At 42.3% G+C, this 25340-nt stretch overlaps 1 long non-coding RNA gene, 1 other non-coding gene and 1 pseudogene across 2 annotated transcripts in view; all 3 read left to right on the top strand.

Moving 5' to 3' along the window:
• Positions 1-25340, top strand: part of LOC121004602 — a 110525-nt gene that overhangs the window by 53466 nt on the left and 31719 nt on the right. The window lies entirely within an intron of this gene.
• Positions 2069-2241, top strand: LOC121006439 (annotated as a pseudogene).
• LOC121006408 lies at positions 12236-12424 on the top strand. The gene has a single exon (XR_005780257.1). It is a non-coding gene; the product is annotated as a U2 spliceosomal RNA (small nuclear RNA).

Below are 25340 nucleotides of genomic sequence, written 5' to 3'. Positions count from 1 at the left end.
GTGATTCAGGTGATTTTATTGTCAATGTCAGTGCCAAAGTCGTGGTTAGAAGGTGTGATTGTTTTGTTATTTAAGAAAGGAGAAAAGCAGCTAATCAAGAATTGGAGACCAATTACATTGTTGAACACAGACTATAAAATCTACGCAAAGATACTAGCAAATAGATTTAAACAAATTATTGCCACCGTTATTGAGTTTGATCAATCATGTGCTGTGCCTGGAAGGAAAATTGTAGACTCCTTGATACTATTAAGAGATATTTTGTGGGATTGTGTTGACAGGAATCAAAAAATGGCAGTAGTTTCATTAGATTTCGAAAAAAGCTTATGATAGGGTGTCACATTGTTTTTTATTTAAGGTATTGGAGAAGATGAATTGTCCAAAGAGTTTTATTGATCAAATTTGATGTTTATATAGAAGTTAGTTTAGTAAAATATCTGTTAATGGTTCTTTGTCAAATAAGGTGGAAATTTTATGTGGTTTAAAACAGGGATGCCCATTATCCCCAATTTGTGCAATAGAGCCTTTGTTGTGCGCGATAAGGAAGGACAAAGTGATAAATGGTATTTTTGTTCCAGGTAGTAAGAATGAGTATGCAAAAGTTGTTGCTTACATGGATGATATGACTGTTTTAGTAAAAGATCAAAGAAGTTTGAATAGAGTGTGTAGAATTTTAAATTGGTTTTGTGGTGCGTCAGGTTTTAAATTAAATTATGATAAATCAAGTTTTATGTGTATCGGTGATCTGGTTTTAGATTCAAGTTGTGGGTTAGCAAGTGTTTCTGAATTGAAAATTTTTGGGTATATTTTTTTCAAAATCAGTTGGAAACATGAAAAATTGGGAGTCGTTGTTGGAAAGAGTTAAAAAAAAGATTTATTTTTGGAATTTAAGGCTTTTAACCATGGAGGGGAAGATCTTAATTATTAAACAAGTTTTATTACCAATTTTTTTTATACGTAGCAGCTGTTTTTATGCCCCCTGTAAATATTATAAAAAAGATAGTTAAGTTGTGTTTTAATTTTTTTGGAGATCAAAAATGGAAAGAGTAAAGAGAGAGGAATTATATAATTTAAAACTTTTAGGAGGGAAAAGTTTACCAGATATTAGGAGATTTTTATTTGTGAAATATCTATCGTATTGTATAAGTACCTTAATTGGACCAGAAACAAGAGCTACACTTTTTATGAGGTATAATATGGGGTTTTACATTAGGAAATATAAATGGTTGAGTTTAAATCTTAGGAAGCCATATAGATTGATTCCTGCTGAGAATTATATAATAATTGAGAAAATCTTGAGAGAATTTAGGTCAAGAGAAGAAGATATAAATGTCTTAAAAAATCATAGGAATGTGTTAAAAATTTTAGATGAAAGAAAGTTTATGAGTCCAGTGGGAATGTTTACAGAGATGGTGGCCAAAAAAATATGAGTGAATATAAAGGCCAATTTTTTATCAAATGAACAGAAGGATCTTAATTGGTGTATCATAAAAGATTGTTTAGTAACCCGTGAATTTCAGTTTAGAAGAGGTTTTGTTAGGAGTGAATTATGTCCAATAAGTAATTGTACGGAATGTGAAAACCCAATTCACGTCTTTTGGGATTGTAAATTTGCTCAAGGAGTATGGAGAAAATTAGGAAACTTAATTAAAAATGTAAGTAGAGTTAATGGGATTAACTTTGAGATGGTACTGTATGGATTAAATATTGGAAAGGAAGATTTTAGATTAGTATAGTTGATTCTGTCCTGCGGAAAATTAGCATTATGGAAATGTAGGTGTATCGCTGTATTTAAAAAGAGAGAAATGTTAATAGAAAATTGTATTAAGCTATGTCTAAGTTACCTCTATGTTTTCTTTTGGAGAGACAAAATAAAGTTGGGAGAAGTGAAAGCGCAAGATAGTTGGAATATATTCGTCATATAGATCTAGAAATGGAAAAGTAAGTAAATAAGGAATGGAGGAGGGGAGTGTGGAAAGGTGTGGGGAGGGGGGAGAGGAGAGAGAAAAAAAAAGAAAGAAGAATGGAAAAATGAATAAGAAGGAAAATATAAATTTAAATAAAAAAAATATATATATAAAAAAAAAATCTGTTCTTATCAGTTTAATATCTGATACGTCCCCTATCTGGGGACCATATATTAAATGGATTTTTCGAACAGGGAGATGGAAAAAGAGCTTGCTCTGTCCACTCCACGCATTGACCTAGTATTGCAGTACCTCTAGGACCGGTGCACCCCTTCTAATCCAGTATGAAAAACAGAAGGAAATTGATTGATAGCAAGCAAGTGGAAAGTTGTGTGTGTCCTGCCCAGGGCCGGCTCCAGGTTCAGGTGGGCCCTTGGGTGATAAATCCCAGTGGGCCCCCATGAGGCATTTTTTTACATTTACATGTCCCCCTGTGGCTCCCACACAATATAATGACCCCCAGTGGCCCCTATACAGTATAATGACCACTAGTGGCCCTTCACATAGTATAATGAACCCCCAATCCCCCCCACTGTATAATGAACCCCAGTGGCCCTGCATTCAGAATAATAACCCCCATTCGCCCCAGTAGCCCCCACACTGGAGGAATACTGTATGGAGGGGGCTCTTTGGGGTCATTATACTGAATGGAGGGTCATTGGGGATCATTATACTAAATGGGGGACACTGGGGGTCATTATACTATGTAAAGGGCCTTCACAGTATAATGACCCCACAGTGGCCCTCCATTCAGAATAATGACCCCCAGTTGCCCCCACACTGGGGGTTATACTGTATGGAGGGGGCACTCGGGGTCATTATATTGAATGGGGGCTCTGGTGGTCATTATACTAAATGGAGGGTCAATGGGGATCATTATACTAAATGGGGGGCACTGGGAGTCATTATACTGTGTAAGGGGCCCTCACAGTGTAATGAATGACCCCCCAGTGGCCCCCTCACATACCTATCATTGCTGGAGCGCAGGGGAGCCGGCGGCCTGTCATTCACTAACCGTAGCTCCCTGCGCTCCTTCTCTCCTCCGGCCCGCTGCAGCAGTGAGACACACGTCATGACGTCACCACTGGGCCGGGCCTGGAGGAGAGAAGGAGATGTGCAGTGATGTAGCTATAACTGACTGGGCCCCACAGCAAATTTTTGTACGTGCCCCCCCCCTAAAGTGTGTTCACATCACGCTTTTCCTATCGGTTTGATGTATACAAATGTGCAGCACTCCATGTTTTTGTATCATGCAGAGTCCAGTAAAAAATGCATACGTTAACGTATATGTTTTTTTCTACCATGGAACTGTATTGTGAACGGATGCAACTGTACGGCATCAGTCTGAGGCATCTGTTGACGCATACATTTTTGGTATTCATTAAATGGATGGCACAAATAGGATGTGAACCCAGCCCTAGTGTCAGAATAAGCACCAGTACACAGCGGTGCAGCGTGGCGGAGAGGTGAGGCCGCCATGTACAGAGCGCTAACTGGTCCTGGTGGTCAGGGATGAGGAATGTGTTTCCCAAGGATCATTTTCTGCTGGGAAATACATGGCACGGTATAATACACTAGAATCTATATAATATAAAGATATTAACCCTACCCCGGAATAATAATACAATTAGGGGGTCATTTATTATATAGAAATACGTCTATATTAGGCGAATATCTGACACAGATTGTGGCGCAAAGGTCCTTAGCACCGCAATCTGTATCTTTTTTCTCGCTCATGCCAGGTCTAAAAAAAGTGATGTGGGCAGGGAAGAGATACAGTTATTGGATACTACCGCCATATAGTGATAACACCGCCATACAATGATAAAACCATCATACAGTGACCCGATAAAAGGGTATAAGAGGGCACAATGCAGGGTATAAAGGGGCACAGTACTGGGTGGGGGGCACAGTCACATGACCCTGTGATGTTAGAAGGTCCTTATGGTGAATGCGGTTCAGATGCCACCATAATGAGAGGTAGAGGAGTGAGACAGGAGGGGTGGACACAGCAAGTAGGTGGAAGGGGCTCTGAGGGGGATTCATACAAGTAGTGGCAGGAGGTCTGTGCAGGGCAGCAATAGGAGATAGGAGGGTGGAACAGGAGCTCTGTATACATGAGGGAGGAAAGGAGACAGCAGGGGCTCCATGAGGATGAGATAGGAAAGGATATGGGGGGGCAGGTGTCATGGAGACAAACAGCTTAATGAAACAGTAAAACCACTAAATAGAATGAAGCAGCAGATCGAAGATTCCCCCTTCCTTCTGTCCCACAGAGAAGAGACAGTCACAGTGCAGACTTACTCACAGACTGTCTTCACACTTCTCTGCTCCAGCCCTGCAGTCTCTCTCCTCAGGCAGCAAGTCCTGTGTAGAGGGGGCGTGTTCTGAGTCTCTGCAGCAGCTGGACCCATGTGACTCAGAGGGCCCACCAAAGGGGTACTGCGTAAGTGAAATGACAGCAGTGAGAGCTTCCATCTGTATTGATGGGAGTGCCCATAGCAGCTCAGTGGGCCCCCCCAGGAGCATTGGGCCCCGGCACTTGCCCGGGGATGCCGGGTTATGACGCCGGCCATGGTCCTGCCTCCCTCAGGAGTCTGCACTTCAGCTTCTCCTCTGTCTGCCCAGTCAGTGCAGTGCTGCTTTCTGCATATACCTGCATCTAGTCTGTCAATCTCCTGATTGCATCAGCTGTTGGTTTGTTCCAGCACCAAGCAACCCAGCCAGCCAGTCTCCTCACACCCTAAATCCAATTAAGACTGATGGGTTAATTGGCTTATCACCTGAATGAAGTGTTTGGACCGCCACGCACATTACCTTGGGTTTGATTTGGGCCTGTTGTGCACACCTGCGATGCTGAGTTGTCCCTGGGAATTGACCCTTTTGTAGCAAGTTGGCTGGATGTAACCATTTTTTCTTGCTTCATTAAATGAGTAAAGTTTGCCTGTGTCTCCCTCTTGTGGATCTATCATTTGAACTGGATTACTTGGAGGCTAAAAAGTAGTCCAGCACTTCTGCACTTCTGTATGTATCTGCAGCAGCTGGACCTACCTTGTCTGGACAATGGACTGAACACTGAACACTGTGTCACAGGAGTCTTGTCAGGTCAGAGGTCGAGTAAGTTCAGGTCAGTGGATGACATCACAAGGGCCCTGACGGAACACTCAACAATGGGGCCCTGACATCACAATCAACAACAATGCATACCCTTTTTTTTTTTTTATTCACTACAACTTCTCCATTCACTCCTCATATTATGTTTTCTGCTTGGCATGCTTTGGCATCAGGAATTGCGTGCAAAGAAAAGGCGTGACCAAAAGTTGAGAGTGGGCGGAGCTATGCAGATAGCGAACACGAAGAGGAGCATGCTGGTGATTTCTGAGCGTAGGACGCACGCACGTTTTCCCTGGTTTGTGAGAGAAAGAAGCCTCCCGGACTCTGTCTGGGTCTGGGGCCTGTAGTCTATTGCCTTCAGAAGTGCTCTGCATTGGGGACCATCGGCCTGTACTGCGAACCCTTTCAGGTTATCGCTTCTCGGCCTTTTGGCTCAGATCAAGTGTAGTTCTGCTCGCTTGGTCTGGGCTGATATAAGGTGTCACTGGGTACCCGTCTCCTTGGCCTGGGAGGGTGGCAGCGGTTTATATCCGTTGTCTTACCTCCCTGCTGCTATTGGGGAGCGGCTTAGTCCCGGTGACAATGAGAAGGCGATCCCCGAGGTGTAGCCTGGCAAGCTATGGCTGAAGCACCGAAGGCACCCAATACAGTTCGGCTGTTTGTCGCTGAGGAAAAGAAGCGGGAGTATGGTCTGATCCACATCCATAAGAAGGTTCTCGAGGAGGTGCTGAAGATGCCGCACGAGTCTATTTATTGTGTACAAGTCTTCTCTCAGCAAGGCTTTTTCGACGTGAGCTTCAATACACGGAGTGAGCTAAACACCTGCTATTTAAGGAGCCAAGAAATTGCCAACCGGGCGGAGTTGCAAGGAATTCGGTTTGTGACGAGTGACCTGAAGGAGCGAGTCCCCGTAATGGTACATATCTACAATCCATTTGTTTCTGACGAGGAGATACGGGCGTTCTTAAAAAGGTACTGTTCTTTTGTTTCCGAGATTAAAGAAAGAAGGAATGTCTTGGGAACTTTCAATGGTATGCAGAATGCATGGGTGGAGTTCCGACAGGACCCCAATGGGATGGGCGGACTGTGCCACCCCCCGCAAAGTTTTTCCATTGGAGTGAACAGAGGATATATAAGGTATCCGGGGCAGCCAGAATTTTGTCGCAACTGTTTCTGTTTTGGGCATGTAAAAAATGACTGCAATAAAGGTCCAGTATGTAGGAACTGCCTGGAAACTGGACATGTAGCTTCAGAGTGTCCTAATGGCCGGAAGTGCCCCTTGTGTGGTTCTGATACTCACCTGGCCAGACAGTGTGCCACTTTAGAGGAGTCCCGAGAACAAGCAAGGTCATATGCTTCTGTCGTGAGGAATGATCCTCCTGCGGAGGCCCCTGTTCCAGTTCCTGAGGAGGAGCCCGGAGGTGGTGGAGGTTGCTCCGGAAACTGTTTTGAACTTTTTGTCAGAATATGATCTACCATAGTCTCCGAAATTGGAGGTCCCCGAGGACAGTAGTGCAATGGAACTGGAAAAAGTGTCTCTTAAAAGAAAGACGGAGGATACCAAGCCCAGTCAGAGGATCAAAGAGTTCTCGAGTTCGGAGGGGGGGAGGTGGAGACTCTCATGAGATAGAGTTAGACTCCTCTTCCACGTCATCGGACAGGGACATGGGAAAGAGGCCAAGAAATTGTCCAGACCCTTAGGTTTCCAGAAAAGTGTGGATAATATTAGAAAAGAGGCTGATAAGGAAAAGGGAGCCCAGGGGGAACCCTCGGGTAAACCGAGGTTGAAGGGGAGGGGTTACCCTAGGTGATGTGTCTATTGCTCTTTGTTTTTCAACATGCTTACTTTGTTTTGTTCCTTAATCATGGGGTGTATTTGTTTTGCAGTAAGAAGATCCACAGTTTTTTTCTTTGTTTCAAATAATCCCTTGAACTTTCTATGTTTACAGGAGCATAATGTCTTAGAGGAACAAGAAATGATGGTATGGTTGGGGGGTAGTGTAATAGGATATTTAATACAGGTCCTTCTCAAAAAATTAGCATATTGCGATAAAGTTCATTATTTTCTGTAATGTACTGATAAACATTAGACTTTCATATATTTTAGATTCATTACACACAACTGAAGTAGTTCAAGCCTTTTCTTGTTTTAATATTGATGATTTTGGCATACAGCTCATGAAAACCCCAAATTCCTATCTCAAAAAATTAGCATATTTCATCCGACCAATAAAAGAAGTGTTTTTAATACAAAAAAGTCAACCTTTTGCAGAAATGACTGCTTCAATGCGGCGTGGCATGGAGGCAATCAGCCTGTGGCACTGCTGAGATGTTATGGAGGCCCAGGATGCTTCGATAGCGGCCTTAAGCTCATCCAGAGTGTTGGGTCTTGCTTCTCTCAACTTTCTCTTCCCAATATCCCACAGATTCTCTATGGGGTTCAGGTCAGGAGAGTTGGCAGGCCAATTGAGCACAGTAATACCATGGTCAGTAAACCATTTACCAGTGGTTTTGGCACTATGAGCAGGTGCCAGGTCATGCTGAAAAATGAAATCTTCATCTCCATAAAGCTTTTCAGCAGATGGAAGCATGAAGTGCTCCAAAATCTCCTGATAGCTAGCTGCATTGACCCTGCCCTTGATAAAACACAGTGGACCAACACCAGCAGCTGACATGGCACCCCAGACCATCACTGACTGTGGGTACATGACACTGGACTTCAGGCATTTTGGCATTTCCCTCTCCCCAGTCTTCCTCCAGACTCTGGCACCTTGATTTCCGAATGACATGCAAAATTTGCTTTCATCCAAAAAAAGTACTTTGGACCACTGAGCAACAGTCCAGTGCTGCTTCTCTGTAGCCCAGGTCAGGCGCTTCTGCCGCTGTTTCTGGTTCAAAAGTGGCTTGACCTGGGGAATGCGGCACCTGTAGCCCATTTCCTGCACACGCCTGTACACGGTGGCTCTGGATGTTTCTACTCCAGACTCAGTCCACTGCTTCCGCAGGTCCCCCAAGGTCTGGAATCGGTCCTTCTCCACAATCTTCCTCAGGGTACGGTCACCTCTTCCCGTTGTGCAGCGTTTTCTGCCACACTTTTTCCTTCCCACAGACTTCCCACTGAGGTGCCTTGATACAGCACTCTGGGAACAGCCTATTCGTTCAGAAATTTCTTTCTGTGTCTTACCCTCTTGCTTGAGGGTGTCAATGATGGCCTTCTGGACAGCAGTCAGGTCGGCAGTCTTACCCATGATTGCGGTTTTGAGTAATGAACCAGGCTGGGAGTTTTTAAAAGCCTCAAAAATCTTTTGCAGGTGTTTAGAGTTAATTCGTTGATTCAGATGATTAGGTTAATAGCTCGTTTAGAGAACCTTTTCATGATATGCTAATTTTTTTAGATAGGAATTGGGGGTTTTTATGAGCTGTATGCCAAAATCATCAATATTAAAACAAGAAAAGGCTTGAACTACTTCAGTTGTGTGTAATGAATCTAAAATATATGAAAGTCTAATGCTTATGAGTACATTACAGAAAATAATGAACTTTATCACAATATGCTAATTTTTTGAGAAGGACCTGTATGTGTGTGTTCATTTTTTCTTTCTTGCTAACATGCAATTTTCAGTTGGTTCTTTGAACGTGAGGAGTATCCGTTCGCCAGCCAGAAGAGCGGCTATTTTTGATTTGGTTTCAAATTACCCATTTGACATCTTGTGTTTACAGGAGTGTAATTTATCAGAAGAACCGGAAACTGCTGTATGGAAAGGTGGGGTGTCAGTATGGTCTGTATCTCAGGGAAGGAGTGGAGGGGTGGGGATAATTTTCAAAGGTAGTTCACGTAGTACAGGGGAGGGTGATATTGGTGGAATTTGATTTTAGAGGGGTGGGTTATAGGCTGTTTAATGTGTATGCACCAACAGGGAGACAAGAAAGGGGGGAGGTTTTTGAAAAATTGTATTTCTTTCTAGGTGGGAGGGAGAAAACTATGTTAGTTCGGTATTTCAATTGTACTATAGGAGTAGGTGATAGAAGTAATGTACGGAGTGGTGGGGAAGGTGTGGTAGACATTACTGGGAGACAGTTAAAGGAATTAGTTAGTCTTTTTAATTTGAAGGATGCTTTCAAAGAGAAAGATGACGGCTCCTTTGGGTACACTTATTTTAGTAACACAGGAAATGTTTTGTCTAGGATTGACTTTATTTTTGTCTCCAGGTCTTTTTCTGTTGTAGATTTCAAACGGAGAAGGTTTCCTTTTACGGATCATGTCTGGATTGAGTGTGTGGTGAGTAATGGTGGTAGGTATGAATATGGGAAGGGTGTATGAAAATTAAATGTATCATTGTTGGAAGATGAATGTGTACGTGAGCAATATAAGGAGTGGTTTAGAGTGTGGGAATTGAGAAGGTGTGAATTTGATAGTGTATCTGAATGGTGGGGATGGGTGAAACAAGAAAGTAAGAGATTTTTTGTGAAAAAGAGATGTGAGAGGGCGAGAAAGGAGAGAGAAAAGTATAAAAGGTGTCAGAAAAGATTGGAATATTTGTATGAATTAAGACGTTTAGGGATGGATGTGGGCCGTGAAATTGAAGAAACGAACGTGGAAGTAAAGAAGATGTTGGATGAAAGAGGGAAGAGAATAATTGCACAAGCGAGAGTGTAAGTCAAAGAAAAAGATGAAAAATGTACTAAATTTTTCTTTAAGAAAGCTTTCAACAAAAAAACTGAAATGGTGAGTGTGTTGAGAGAGGATGGTGTGAAAGTAATGAGGAAAGAAGAAGTGTTAGAAGAAGTGTAGAAGTTTTATTCAGATTTGTTTACAGAGAAAAGTCGTGATTGTAGTTTGGAAGAAGAATGTTTTAGTTATGTTGAAGGGTGCTTGAATACGGTTGATAAAGAGTTTTTGAGTGAGGATATAAGGAAAAGTGAAATAGAGGCTGCTGTGAAGGAGATGAAAAAAGGGAAAGTTGCTGGGAGTGACGGGTTGCCTGCAGAATTTTATTGTACGTTCTGGGAGGTGATTGGGGATTATGTGTGAGAAGTATGTAAGGAAGTGTTGGGAAAAGGGAATTTATCAAAAAGTATGAAAGAGAGTATAGTTGTGTTGTTGTATAAGAAGGGGGAAAGGAAGTGTTTGAAAAATTGGAGGCCAATAGCGCTCTTAAACGGCGATTATAAAATTATTGAGAAGCTGATAGCAAATGGTTGAAAAGTGTTGCTGAGTGTATGGTTGGTGAGGAACAAATGTGTGTTGTGCCTGGCAGGAGGATATCTGAGTATTTGTTAGGGTTGAGAGATGTCTTGTATGATTGTAAAAGTAGGAAGCAAGGTGTGGCAGTAGTTGCGGTTAATTTTGAAAAAGCGTATGATAGGGTAGTGCATGAGTTTATGTTTAAAGTGTTAAGGAAGATGGGTGTGCCGGAAAGAATGATTGAATGGATTGGTTGTCTGTACAAGGGTATTACGAGTAAAATTCAGGTGAATGGTGTTTTGAGTAAGGACGTATGTGTGAGGTCAGGTGTGAGACAGGGGTGTCCCTTGTCCCCTATTTTATTTATTTGTGTTATTGAACCTTTGTTAGGAATGATTAAAAAAGATAAGATGATGAGGTGTGTGGAGGTTGCAGGAAGCATGGGTAAGGATGTGCGAGTGATTGGTTATATGGATGACGTGACAGTGGTGTGTAAGTCAATGGCGGCTGTTAAGAGATCGAAATTGTTGATTGAATGTTTTTGCCTGATGAGTGGGTTTAAGTTAAATGTTGGAAAGAGTGGATGCAAGTTTTTGGGGGAATGGAGAGAGAAGGATTTATGTGTATGGCCGGTTAGAGAGGATGGTATGGAAATATCAGGAGTGATTTTTGATGAAGATTTGTATGGGAAGGAGAGTTGGGAAGGTGTTTTTACAAAAGTTCAAAAGAAAATAAATTTCTGGTCTACAAGGACTTTATCTATGGAAGGGAAAGTACTAGTCATAAAAGCTGTGATTTTACCTGTAATATTGTATATTAATTATGTCCCCCCCCCCCCAGATAGAATGTTGGCGAGAGTGATTCGAATGGTTTTCCTGTTTCTTTGGGGTTCACGAATGGAGAAGTTGAAACGAGAGAAAGTGGTCAAGGGAAGAATGAATGGTGGGAAAGGTTTGATGGAGTTGGATAAGTTTTTGGCTATTAAGTATGTGAGTTTTTGTGTAACTGTTAGTATGAAAGATAGTGTATATGGGTATATGTTGAGATACTTGGCTGGGAGATTGTTTCTAAAATATCATTGGACGGTAACAGATTTGAGAGTACCTACAGGGGATGATGTTCCCTGGTTCTATGTGCGGATGGATAGGTGTATTAGGAGGAATGCTTTGAATGAGGTAAGTAAGACTGACTGGTGTGACAGTAAGAAAGTAATGAGAATTTTAGAAGATAGAGAGACCGTAGAAGGTGTGGAAAATTTGGCAGAGAATGAGTGTAAAAAGGTCTGGAAGAAGGTGTGTGATAAGGAGCTAAGAAATAGACAAAAAGATTTGGCTTGGATGTTAGTGCATAAGTGTGTGCCAACGAGAGAATTTCAGTGGAGAAGAGGGATGGTGAATAGTGAGGTATGCCTGAGGAATAGATGTGGGGAATGTGAGAGTTACGTGCATTTGTTCTGGGAGTGTGAGTTTGCAAAGAATGTATGGAAAGGTATGGGGAGATTAATAAAAGGGTTGACAGGAATTGAGGTTGTAACGTTTTGCATGATGATGTATGGTCTGTGTGGCGTGGGTAAGAGAGAAGCGAGAGTGTTGTGGTTCATTGTGAACTGTGTGAAAGTATTATGGGATGTTAGGAACATTTTAGTGTTTAAAAAGAGTGAGATTGAAGTGAGTGAATGCTTGGGCATGATCCACGGTAGATTATTTCTTTATGTGCTTCATGATCGTGCAAAAATGGGTACAACAGATGCGGAAGGCATTTGGAAGTACAAAAAGTGGAGATTTTGGCTGTAATAACTAAATTTAGTTTTTCCTTGTTTTTCTCAGGAGACAAGAAATCTGTTAATTGTTTTGTATTATGTTGAATACTAATTGTATGTCAGGAAGTTTTGATGTTTATTGTGACGATGTATGCGTCAGAGATTTTTGTTATGTCAAGTATATGACATTGTTTGTGTTGAATATCTTTGTTACTTTTTCAAATAAAAATAAAAAAAATAAAAAAATCTGTTCTTGTCAGTTTAATATCTGATACGTCCCCTATCTGGGGACCATATATTAAATGGATTTTTCGAACAGGGAGATGGAAAAAGAGCTTGCTCTGTCCACTCCACGCATTGACCTGGTATTGCAGTACCTCCAGGACCGGTGCACCCCTTCTAATCCAGTATGAAAAACAGAATGAATTTGATTGATTGCAAGCATCCTTCCAGCAAGCAAGTGGAAAGTTGTGTGTGTCCTGCCTCCCTCAGGACTCTGCACTTCAGCTTCTCCTCTGTCTGCCCAGTCAGTGCTGTGCTGCTTTCTGCATACCTGCATCTAGTCTGTCAATCTCCTAATTGCATCAGCTGTTGGTTTGTTCCAGCACCAAGCAACCCAGCCAGCCAGTCTCCTCACACCCTAAATCCAATTAAGACTGATGGGTTAATTGGCTTATCACCTGAATGAAAGTGTTTGGACCACCTCCACGCACATTACCTTGGGTTTGATTTGGGCCTGTTGTGCACACCTACGATGCTGAGTTGTCCCTGGGAATTGACCCTTTTGTAGCAAGTTGGCTGGATGTAACCATTTTTCCTTGCTTCATTAATTGAGTAAAGTTTGCCTGTGTCTCCCTCTTGTGGATCTATCATTTGAACTGGATTACTTGGAGGCTAAAAAGTAGTCCAGCACTTCCTATGTATCTGCAGCAGCAGCTGGACCTACCTTGTCTGGACAATGGACGGAACACTGCACGTGTCACAGTACCCTTTTTTTTTTTTATTCACTACAACTTCTCCATTCACTCCTCATATCATGTTTTCTGCTTGGCGTGCTTTGGCACCAGGAATTGCGTGCAAAGAAAAGGCGTGGCCAAAAGTTGCGGGTGGGCGGAGCTATGCAGATAGCAAACACGAAGAGGAGCATGCTGGTGATTTCTGAGCGTAGGATGCACGCACGTTTTCCCTGGTTTGTGAGAGAAAGAAGCCTCCCGGACTGTGTCTGGGTCTGGGGCCTGTAGTCTATTGCCTTCAGAAGTGGTCTGCATTGGGGACCATCGACCTGTATTGCGAACACTTTGAGGTTATCGCTTCTCGGCCTTTTGACTAAGTTCAAGTGTTCTTTTAAGAACAGCGAGCTTGACTATGCTTAGCCAGAGGGTCTGAAGGGAAGGCGACGTCGGGGAAGAAGCTGAGTTATGGCTGGCGAGTTCCCGAGTGCTCCGAATACAGCGAGGCTGTTTGTTCCTGTGGAAAAGAAGGAGACCTGGAGTATCGTGAATGTCCAAGGCGGAATTATCGAAGAGACTCTGAAGATGAGCCGAGAACAGATCTACTGCGTCCAAGTGTTCAAGAGTCAAGTTTTCTACGACATTACCTTTGCAAACCAGGATGCCCTGATGACTTGTATGGCGAGGAGTCAACAGTTGAAGGACCACCCGGATCTTCAGGGAGTAAGGTTGGTGACTTCTAGCCCCAGGGAAAGGGGTGAAAGGCGGAAGAGAACCCCTATCACCGTGCAGATGTACAATCCTTTTGTCACGGATGAGGAAATTATTGCCTTTTTGAAAAGGTATGCAAGCTATAGGCATAATGTTTTGGGGACATTTAATGGCCAATGCCGATTCTGGGTGGAGCTATTGCCTGATATCGATGGATACATGGGGGTGTGTCATCCACCCCAGACTTTTGCTATTGGTCCCAATAGGGGTTTTCTCTTTTACCCGGACCAGCCCACTTTTTTCAGAAATTGCTTTTGTTTTGGGCACACTAAGGAGGAATGTACAACTGGCCCTGTGTGTCGAAACTGTTTCAAGGGCGGTCATAGAACCGCAGATTGCATGGAGGCCAGAAAGTGCCACTTCTGTGGTTCCGAGGAGCATCTGACCAGGTTCTGTCCGAAAGTGAACGTGCCCAGACAAAGATCCTTTTCGGAAGTGGTGGGAGGGAGTGGGCCAGCACCCATAAGATTTGGGGGCTCTTTAGAAGTCCCTTCGGACATTGAATCCGGCGTGGAGCAGAATGTTGTGTCAGAGACTGTCCCGGACCCCTTGGTGGCAAAGGGGGATGAGCTCCAGATGCAGGAAGGTTTGGAGGTTGGAACTTCTCTGGAAGAGACTCCAGGAATGGAAATTGAAGTGGCTTCTCGCAAAAGGAAGTCAAAGACTGAGGACTCTCAAAAAAAGGGGGGGGGAGTAAGGCTGTGGCCCCTCCAAGCAAGGGAAGTGGGGAGGAGGGAGAGGCTTCAGTGGACTCGAATATAGACTCTGACAATTCATCTGTAAGTCAGGAATACTTAGACAGTAGATCTGTTACCAAATTGACCCATACCCTAAATTTTGTAAAGGGAGTGCAGGATGTTATAAAGGGGAGTGCAGAGTGGAAGGAGATGCAGGGAGTACATATGCCCAGCTCCTCCACTCCACCCAAAGAGAGTAGGGCTCGGGCCCGAAAAGAGAAATGAGAGGTATGATAGGTATGATGTTTTCTTTTCTATCTTTATGTAACACAAGACACATCTTACTATAGGTTTCTTAAATGTGAGAAGTTTAAGATCTGCTTCTAGGAGGGGTGCAATTTTTTCTGTTATTTCAGCATATTATAACGATGTGATTTGGTTACAGGAATGCAGTCTGGAGGAGGAACCTTCAATAGCTGGGTGGACAGGAGGACCTAGTGTCTGGTCCACGTGTACACAAAAAAATGGTGGGGTGGGAATTGTATTTTGAGGTTTTGATATACAAATAAAAGAAGTTACTCATATTATCCCAGGTAGGGAATTATTAGTTAAGTTCGAGAAGAAATGCGTTTTGTTTAAACTAATAAATGTTTATGCACCTCCTTGTAGGAAAGAGAGGGAGGAGTTATTAGAAAAATTATATTTTTTCTTGGGTGGGAGAGAACATACTATTCTAGTTGGGGACTTCAACTGTATAATTAGGGATGGGGATAGAACAGGTGGTGGAAAACAACTTAAGGAGATAATTAGTCTTTTTGGTTTACAGGATGCTTATTTACAGCAAAGTGATAATCCTGATGGTTTTACCATTTTTTCTGACAAAGGAAATGTAAATTCTCGTATTGATTTCTGTTTTCTTTCCAGGTTCTTTAAGGTTAAGAGTTTTTCGTTAAGACGAGTTCCGTTCTCGGATCATGCCTGGCTTGAATGTGTCGTAAGTATACAGTCATGGCCAAAAGTTTTGAGAATTACATAAATATTGGAAATTGGAAAAGTTTCTGCTTAAGTTTTTATAATAGCAATTTGCATATACTCCAGAATGTTATGAAGAGTGATCAGATGAATTGCATAGTCCTTCTTTGCCATGAAAATTAACTTAATCCCAAAAAAACCTTTCCACTGCATTACATTGCTGTCATGCTGTCATTAAAGGACCTGCTGAGATCATTTCAGTAATCGTCTTGTTAACTTAGGTGAGAATGTTGACGAGCACAACGCTGGAGATCATTATGTCAGGCTGATTGGGTTAAAATGGCAGACTTGACCTGTTAAAAGCAGTGTGATGCTTGAAATCATTGTTCTTCCATTGTTAACCATGGTGACCTGCAAAGAAACGCGTGCAGCCATCATTGCGTTGCATAAAAATGGCTTCACAGGCAAGGATATTGTGGCTACTAAGATTGCACCTCAATCAACAATTTATAGGATCATCAAGAACTTGAAGGAAAGAGGTTAAATTCTTGTTAAGAAGGCTTCAGGGCATCCAAGAAAGTCCAGCAAGTGCCAGGATCATCTCCTAAAGAGGATTCAGCTGCGGGATCAGAGTGCCACGAGTGCAGAGCTTGCTCAGGAATGGCAGCAGGCAGGTGTGAGCGCATCTGCACGCACAGTGAGGCGAAGACTTTTGGAAGATGGCCTGGTGTCAAGAAGGGCAGCAAAGAAGCCACTTCTCTCCAAAAAAACATCAGGGACAGATTGATCTTCTGCAGAAAGTATGGTGAATGGACTGCTGAGGACTGGGGCAAAGTCATATTCTCCGATGAAGCCTCTTTCCGATTGTTTGGGGCATCTGGAAAAAGGCTTGTCCAGAGAAGAAAAGGTGAGCGCTACCATAAGTCCTGTGTCATGCCAACAGTAAAGCATCCTGAGACCATTCATGTGTGGGCTCACTCACAATTTTGCCCAAAAACACAGCCATGAATAAAGAATGGTACCAAAACTCCCTCCAACAGCAACTTCTTCCAACAATCCAACAACAGTTTGGTGAAGAACAATGCATTTCCAGCAAGATGGAGCACCGTGCCATAAGGCAAAAGTGATAACTAAGTGGCTCGGGGACCAAAACGTTGACATTTTGGGTCCATGGCCTGGAAACTCCCCAGATCTTAATCCCATTGAGAACTTGTGGTCAATCCTCAAGAGGTGGACAAACAAAAACCCACTAATTCTGACAAACTCCAAGAAGTGATTGTGCTGCCTTTGCAATGTATATTACATGCTTGGCACTCAGCAGTGTCTGTTTCTTTAAGACCCTCCATTTTCTTGAAGCCTAGGGGCGGGTCTTCTCTGTACCACTAGTGCTTGCTGGGACATATCCTGTTCAGTTCAGCTCTAGTTACTGTAGTAACCAGATCCACAGGACATCTTAAAGCTATTACAGATTGCAAACCTGACGAACACCAAAGCCTGTGAGTAAGGGGTTTTGCTAGTCAGCTTGTGTAGAGGGATGTTAGACATTGCAGATAGATAATGTGTGTTTCAGTGTAGTAAGCAAGCACATGTTAGTTAGGCCCTATCTTTTGTATTAGCTATGTATAATGTATGTTGCTTGAATAGCCATGCTTATATCTTTCTTTTTATGTTTGTTTCACAGTTTTACCTCACATATCATCTCATATTATATGAACACTATTGTACGCATTCCTGTTCATTATATCTCAGTAAAGATTGCATCAGTTCAGTAAACCAGCGCATCTTTCATTGGGATTCGGTTTATACTTGATGTTAAGCTGTGTACCTAAAGCAACACGCAGTCGAGACATTACAGTGATTATGAAAGAATGGGTTGCTATCAGTCAGGAATTGGCCCAGAAGTTGATTTAGAGCATGCCCAGTCGAATTGCAGAGGTCCTGAAAAAGAAGGGTCAACACTGCAAATAATGACTCTTTGCATAAATGTCATGTAATTGTCGATAAAAGCCTTTGAAAAGTATGAAGTGCGTGTAATTATATTTCACTACATCACAGAAACAACTGAAACAAAGATCTAAAAGCAGTTTTAGCAGCAAACTTTGTGAAAACTAATATTTTTGTCATTCTCAAAACTTTTGGCCACGACTGTAGTATGAAAAACAGAATGAAATTGATTGATTGCAAGCATCCTTCCAGCAAGCAAGTGGAAAGTTGTGTGTGTCCTGCCTCCCTCAGGACTCTGCACTTCAGCTTCTACTCTGTCTGCCCAGTCAATGCTGTGCTGCTTTCTGCATCTAATACCTGCATCTAGTCTGTCAATCTCCTAATTGCATCAGCAGTTGGTTTGTTCCAGCACCAAGCAACCCAGCCAGCCAGTCTCCTCACACCCTAAATCCAATTAAGACTGATGGGTTAATTGACTTATCACCTGAATGAAGTGTTTGGACCACCTCCACGCACATTACCTTGGGTTTGATTTGGGCCTGTTGTGCACACCTGCGATGCTGAGTTGTCCCTGGGAATTGACCCTTTTGTAGCAAGTTGGCTGGATGTAACCATTTTTCCTTGCTTCATTAATTGAGTAAAGTTTGCCTGTGTCTCCCTCTTGTGGATCTATCATTTGAACTAGATTACTTGGAGGCTAAAAAGTAGTCCAGCACTTCCTATGTATCTGCAGCAGCAGCAGCAGCAGCTGGACCTACCTTGTCTGGACAATGAACGGAACACTGCACGTGTCACAGGAGGTTTGTCAGGTCAGAGGTCAAGTAAGGTCAGGTCAGTGGATGACATCACAAGGGCCCTGACATCACAATCAACAACAATGCATACCCTTTTTTTAAAGTTTTTTTTTACTACTACTTCTTCATTCACTCCTCATATCATGTTTTCTGCTTGGCGTGCTTTGGCACCAGGAATTGCGTGCAAATAAAAGGCGTGACCAAAAGTTGCAGGTGGGCGGAGCTATGCAGATAGCAAACACGAAGAGGAGCATGCTGGTGATTTCTGAGCGTAGGACGCACGCACGTTTTCCCTGGTATTTGAGAGAAAGAAGCCTCCCGGACTGTGTGTGGGTCTGGGGCCTTTAGTCTATTGCCTTCAGAAGTGCATTGGGGACCATCGGCCTGTACTGCGAACCCTTTCAGGTTATCGCTTATCGGCCTTTTGGCTAAGATCAAGTGTACAGTCGTGGCCAAAAGTTTTGAGAATGTGTCATGCCAACAGTAAAGCATCCTGAGACCATTTATGTGTGGGGTTGCTTTTCATCCAAGGGAGTGGGGCTCACTCCCAATTTTGCCCAAAAACACAGCCATGAATAAAGAATGGTACCAAAACACCCTCCAACAGCAACTTCTTCCAATAATCCAACAACAGTTTGGTGAAGAACAATGCATTTTCCAGCACGATGGAGCACTGTGCCATAAGGCAAAAGTGATAACTAAGTGGCTCGGGGACCAAAACGTTGACATTTTGGGTCCATGGCCTGGAAACTTCCCAGATCTTAATCCCATTGAGAACTTGTGGTCAATCCACAAGAGGCGTGTGGACAAACAAAAACCCACTAATTCTGACAAACTCCAAGAAGTGATTATGAAGGGGATCGTCCAGGTTTATTGCCTGGGCTTCACCCCTGCTGCTATTGGGAGAGAGGCTTAGTCCCGGGAGCATCGAGTTGCGATCCCCCGTACCTCTGGAAGTCTTAGGACTTGTAGAGGAGCATTTTTCTTTACTTATACAGCGTTTTCTAGACAAGCTTTTTCCACTATGGCTGACGATCCAGGAGGAGGAGGAGGAGACTGAGGAGGAGGAGGAGGAGACTGAGGAGGAAGAGGCGGAGACGGAGGAGGCGGAGGGGGAGAGGACAGGAGATACGGCAGAGGCGGAGGAGGAGAGGACAGGAGAAGAGGCGGAGGAGGAGAGGACAGGAGAAGAGGCGGAGGAGGAGAGGACAGGAGAAGAGGCGGAGGAGGAGAGGACAGGAGAAGAGGTGAAGGAGGAGGAGAGGAAAATACGATACCGGAGTATGCCCGGATAAAGAACACCGTTCGTATCGTGATGAAGGTAGGAACCGATGAGAGAAACAACAATGTGTCGTTCGTAATTAATGCAATTTTGATTTAAAAAAATTTGATTCAGAAGAAAGAAATCCTAGCTATTCAAGATTATCCTAAAAGAAGAGTATATGACATCACCTTTACCCAAGTTGGAATTTTTCGTGATTTTGTGGCAGCTATTCCAGGGAAAAAAAATGGATCCAGTACTAGAAGGGATAGATTTTATTGAGCATGAGTTTGATACCTTTAAAATTGCTACAGTTAAGATGTACTGTACTGCCCTTTCGCTGACGAGAATACTGTTATGTCGTTTTTATCTGGGTATTTAAAAAAAAGTAATAATGGTAGGTAAAATTTTTAATAAAGAAGGAGTTTCAAGGTCCTTTATGACAAAAATGCTAATTTCTCAAAGGGTGAATCTCTGCCACCAGCTCATTTTAAACTAGGGGATATGATAGGTGATCTTTTTATTTCAGGAATGCCACCATTTTGCAGAAGATGTCGTACTTATGGTCATGTCAACGAGTATTGTGAAAGTCAATGTAGGAATTGCGGCAGTACACAACACGATACCAAAGAATGTTTTAACGAGAAAAAATGTAATATTTGTAGGAGGACTGGTCATCTTTTTAAAAATTGTCCCCACAGATTTCAACAGCACCAACAACGGGAACAACCTGAAGCACAACCGAGGCATCCAAGGCAACTAGAGGGCCGAGCCGATCCCCAACAAGGAGAGGAGGCGATGGATATATCCAGCAGACCCCCCCAAACAGGTGAACCCAAGGAACAGAGAAGGGCCAAGCGGAAAACCAGTGATCAGCCGACGGATGCCCCCCCTCCAGAGGGGGGACCAGATGAAGCTGATCCTACTGGACCGCAACTGGTACCAGGGAAACCTGTGAGTGCGGCAGAGGACCCGGGTGGAGCGGCAGTGCCAAAAAGACGGAGGGACTTTTCTGAGGTGGTAAAGGCGGAGCGGGAGAGAGGGTCCGCTGGGGGACTAGCAAGGTGATCCTTGCCCCCCTTCTAGCCAGAGGGGGGAGCGGGGTGAAAGTACCTCTGGTATTACTCATGTAGATGAAACCGAAATGTGTGAAACCCTTACTCCAGCGGAGGGAGAGGGGAGTGGCACCGCGGCTCCGATACCCAATATGTTACCATTGGAATCAACTTTTGTCCCAGAAGAGATTTCTGCCTTATTTGCGGAGGGGGGTCAGCTGAGTGATGGAAGCTCCTCTCCTAACACTTTGGTAACGGTCGGATCGGGGATGCAAGGCGACATCAGCAGTAGTGAGGCCTCTGGTTCTGCTGAGGATTGCTGAGGATTGCTGAGGTTTGTGCTAAGGTAAGAAGAATATTGTCTTTTAATTTTTTTTACCATGGCTGAGATTGCTGGACTCTGTTTAAACACCAGAAGCGTTCATTCAAGGACAAGGAGAGCCGTTCTTTTTAACTTTTTATCTGCTTTTACCGCAACAGTAGTGTTTTTACAAGAGTGTTGCATTCCCCACCGCCTGCATTATAAAAAATATGAAGATGATTGGAAATATGGACCTTCGGTGTGGTCAGGCTCAAATGATTCTAAGTCAGCTGGTGTTGCTATTTTATTTAAAGGCAATGTTTTTATAGATAATATTTATGAGATTTTACCCGGTAGAATGTTATTAGTCAAAGCTTTTTATTAACGCCACTAAATGGCAGTTTTTAAATTTTTACGGTTCCCCAGATAAAAACGAAAGGGCAGACATGCTAGAGATTTTACCTTTGTTTATTAATGATTCCGAACCTTTGATTTTAGCCGGGATTTTAATTGTATTTTAAGGGGGGAGCACCGGTTTTCTAATGCTACAAGTAGGAATTATGATAAAACTTCTAAGATTTTAAAGGATATTGTTTTAGATTTTAAACTTATTGATAGTTTTAAAAAATGTAATAGCAATATACCTGAGGAAGCTGGAGTAACCTGGAGTAACACAAGTTGTAGCTCCAGGATTGATTTTATTTTTTGCTCTCAACAAATTCTACCTCTTAAATGTGAGTTAATTTCTAATGTTTTATCGGATCATAAGTTATTCGTTTTTAAAGTAAAACATGAAGGTAAAAAGATGATGAAGAAAGCGTGGAAGATGAATGTATCTCTTTTAAAAGACCCCCAGATTTTATCCAATTTTATATCCTTTTATAAACTCTGCAGACGGGTAAAAAAAAACAATATACCTATTACTGATTGGTGGGAAAAAATGAAGAGGAAAATAAGAGATTTTTTTTATTAAAGCGGGGAGAGCTAAGGCCAAAGAAAAACGCGAATTTTACGAAAAGCTAAATACCCGTCTGCAGACCCAGTTTAAATTCCGAGATCTGGGTATGCAAGTAGAAGAGGAGATTGTAGAAATTAAACAGTGCCTAGAGCAAAGAGGGAAGGAGATAATATTTTTGAGGAAAATTAAACCTGCTCTAGGTACTTTTTCAAAAAAGGTTCAAGACAAGCATACCCAGATCGAGGAAATTGATGGAGAAAAGGAAATAGAAGGAATTTTAGGGAAAGTACATGAGTTTTATACTGATCTTTTTATTATAAAAAATGTTGACAAATATTTTATGAATGACTCATTGAAGGTGATCGAAAATGTTTTAGATCGTGATTCTCAGTCTTTTTTATTACAGGAACTATCAGAAAAAGAAATTTTAGATACTATTAAAAGTTTTAAGAAAGAGAAAGTTCCTGGTCCTGACGGTATACCTATTGAGTTTTATGTGATTTTTTTTAATGGGATTTTAAAAGATGATTTATTTTCTCTGTTTTCAGACGTTTTTAGATCCAAGGCCCTCCCGGGTTCATGGAAGAAAGGCAAAGTTAATCTATAATATAAGAAAGGAGACAAGACAAACATAAAGAACTGGAGGCCAATTACTTTATTAAATTGTGATTATAAGATAATGGCCAAAATATGTGCAAATAGAATGAAGAAGGTCATCCATAAAATTATTAATTCTAATCAGGTTTGTGGAGCATATGGGACAATTAAAATCTTTTATAAGACGCCATAAATAACATTAAGGAGAGGAAAGGAAAGGTGGCAATTTTATCGATTGACTTTGAGAAGATATTTGATAGAGTGTCACATTTTTATCTTTTTAGTGTTTTAAAGAAGATGGGTATACCGGAAGGTTTTTTATGGTCTTTAAAAGCCTTTTACGATCACTGCACAAGCAAAATTTTAATAAATGGTTTTAAGACTCAGGAGGTCCACTTGAGGTCTGGGGTGAAGCAGGGTTGTCCCTTGTCCCCACTACTCTTTATTTGCGCACTTGAGCCTCTCTTATGTATGATACGGAAGGATAAGCAGATAAGTGGAGTCCCCCTGCCAGGCGGGGGGGACTAGAGGCAAGAGTAGTGGGGTACATGGATGACGTTGCGGTTTTATGTAGGGACACCCTGTTGATCCGAAAGACTTCCAAACAGTTAGATCATTTTTGTTGTGCGTCTGGTTTTAAGGTTAATATTGATAAGGATCCACCTGGATCCGATGAAAGCTGTAACCGGACGGGGTTAAAAGCAGAGTGTGCTTGGCTTGCATGCTGACCTGCATTCCCTGGACTTTGTGTGGCTGTCATGGCCCATACGGGTTGTGCTGATTCAACCCCCCACATTTTTTCTTTGTAGTCTATATTGGAGGCGTGGCGATCTCCTTTGAGTCATGCACACCTGACCAGTCAATCTGTCCTGGAGGCTGGTTTTAAAGTCAGTATAAAACTGAGTCTGCTTATATAGAACCTACCAGTAGCCATTTGGCTCCAGGAGAAGTATATGTTGGGCTCAGCATGCATGTTGGTACTTGCATCCCTGGATCCGATGAAAGCTGTAATGGCAACGGACGGGGTTAAAAGCAGAGTGTGCTTGGCTTGCATGCTGACCTGCATTCCCTGGACTTTGTGTGGCTGTCATGGCCCATAAACAGGTAGGAGCTAGTGTTGGGGACCACTCAAATGAGACGACCTTGACGCGGTGAGTGGCTTATTGCGCTTTGGCCAAAGTGTGCACCAATGTCTCATCCAGCATGGAGGCAGGGCAGAGTGCTGGATGTAGTGTGCGATCACATTTGCATTTTCCGTTTGTATATGTATTTCGCCATAGTAATATGCACCTACATACGGGTTGTGCTGATTCAACCCCCCACATTTTTTAATATTGATAAGAGTAATATTTTAAATATTGGAGGTATGTTCATAAAAGATGTTTTATTCCCTGAGTCTGAATCTGTGCAGATTTTAGGCGTCACCTTCAATAAGTCAAATGATGGTCTTAACAGCTGGGATTTGGTGGCACAAAAAATCAATAAGAAAAAATGCATGTGGAATTTAAGAAAACTTACGATGGAAGGGAAGGTTTTAATTACAAAGATGGTGATTTTACCGGTTTTACTCAAATGTATGTATACTAATGCCAGAAGCCTGACTAATAAAATTGGTGAACTGGAATTAGTGATGTGTGAGGAGGACTATGACATAGTGGGAATAACTGAGACATGGCTGGATGATAACTATGACTGGGCAGTTAATGTACAAGGTTACAGTCTGTTTAGAAAGGATCGTCATTACCGGAGAGGGGTAGGGGTCTGCATTTATGTAAAGTCCTGTCTAAAGCCCACACTCCGTGAAGATATAAGTGAGGGACATGAACATGTGGAGTCACTGTGGGTAGAGATATATGGAGCTAAAAAGAACAATAAATTACTAATAGGAGTTTACTATAAACCACCTAATATTCCAGAGTCCACAGAAAATCTACTACTAAATGAGATAGACAAGGCGGCAAATCATAATGAGGTGGTTATTATGGGGGACTTCAACTACCCAGATATAGACTGGGAAACTGAAACTTGCATATCTCATAAAGGAAACAGGTTCTTGGCAATAACCAAAGACAATTACCTCTCCCAACTGATTCAGGACCCGACTAGAGGGACGGCCATACTGGACTTAGTATTAACCAATAGACCTGACAGAAAAACAGACGTGCAGGTTGGGGGACACCTGGGAAATAGTGACCATAAAGTAATAACCTTCCAATTATCATTCAAAAGAGCGTTTCTACAGGGAGTAACAAAAATACTAAATTTAGCCAACTAAGAGAGGCCATAGGCCTAACTAAATGGGATAAAGACCTCACAAATAAAAATACAGCCACAAAATGGGATATCTTTAAAAGCATCCTAAAATCTCATTGTGAGAGGTACATACCGTATGGGAATAAAAGGTTAAGGAACAAAAAGAAACCAATGTGGATAAACAGAACTGTAAAGAAAGCAATAAATGACAAAAAGAAAGCATATAAAACACTAAAACAGGAGGGTAGCACGGAAGCACTGAAAAACTATAAGGAAAAAAACAGAACATGTAAAAAACAAATAAAAGCGGCCAAACTAGAGACCGAGAGATTAGCTGCCAAAGTGAGTAAAACTAACCCTAAAATGTTCTTCAATTATATAAATGTTATAAAGTATAAATCTGAAGGTGTCGGTCCTTTAAAGAGTAATGAGGGGGGAGTCGCAGAGAGCGACGAGGAGAAAGCAAAGCTGTTAAATATTTATTTCTCCAATGTATTCACTGAGGAAAATAAACTGTCAGATGAAATGCTGAATGTTTAAATAAATTCCCCATTAAAAGTGTCCTGTCTGACCCAGGAAGAAGTACAACAGCGACTTAAAAAGATTAAAATAGACAAATCGCCAGGACCGGATAGCATACACCACCGTATCCTAAGGGAATTAAGTAATGTCATAGTCAGACCCTTATTTCTGATATTTGCAGACTCTATACTGACAGGGAATGTCCCACAGGATTGGCGCATGGCAAATGTGGTGCCAATATTCAAAAAGGGTCCAAAAAC

The sequence above is a fragment of the Bufo bufo genome, chromosome 6 (genome assembly GCF_905171765.1).
Source record: "Bufo bufo chromosome 6, aBufBuf1.1, whole genome shotgun sequence".
NCBI classification, from domain to species: Eukaryota; Metazoa; Chordata; class Amphibia; order Anura; family Bufonidae; genus Bufo; species Bufo bufo.
The sequence above is the reverse complement of the archived record's forward strand: the minus strand, read 5'-3'. Positions and strand labels throughout refer to the sequence as shown.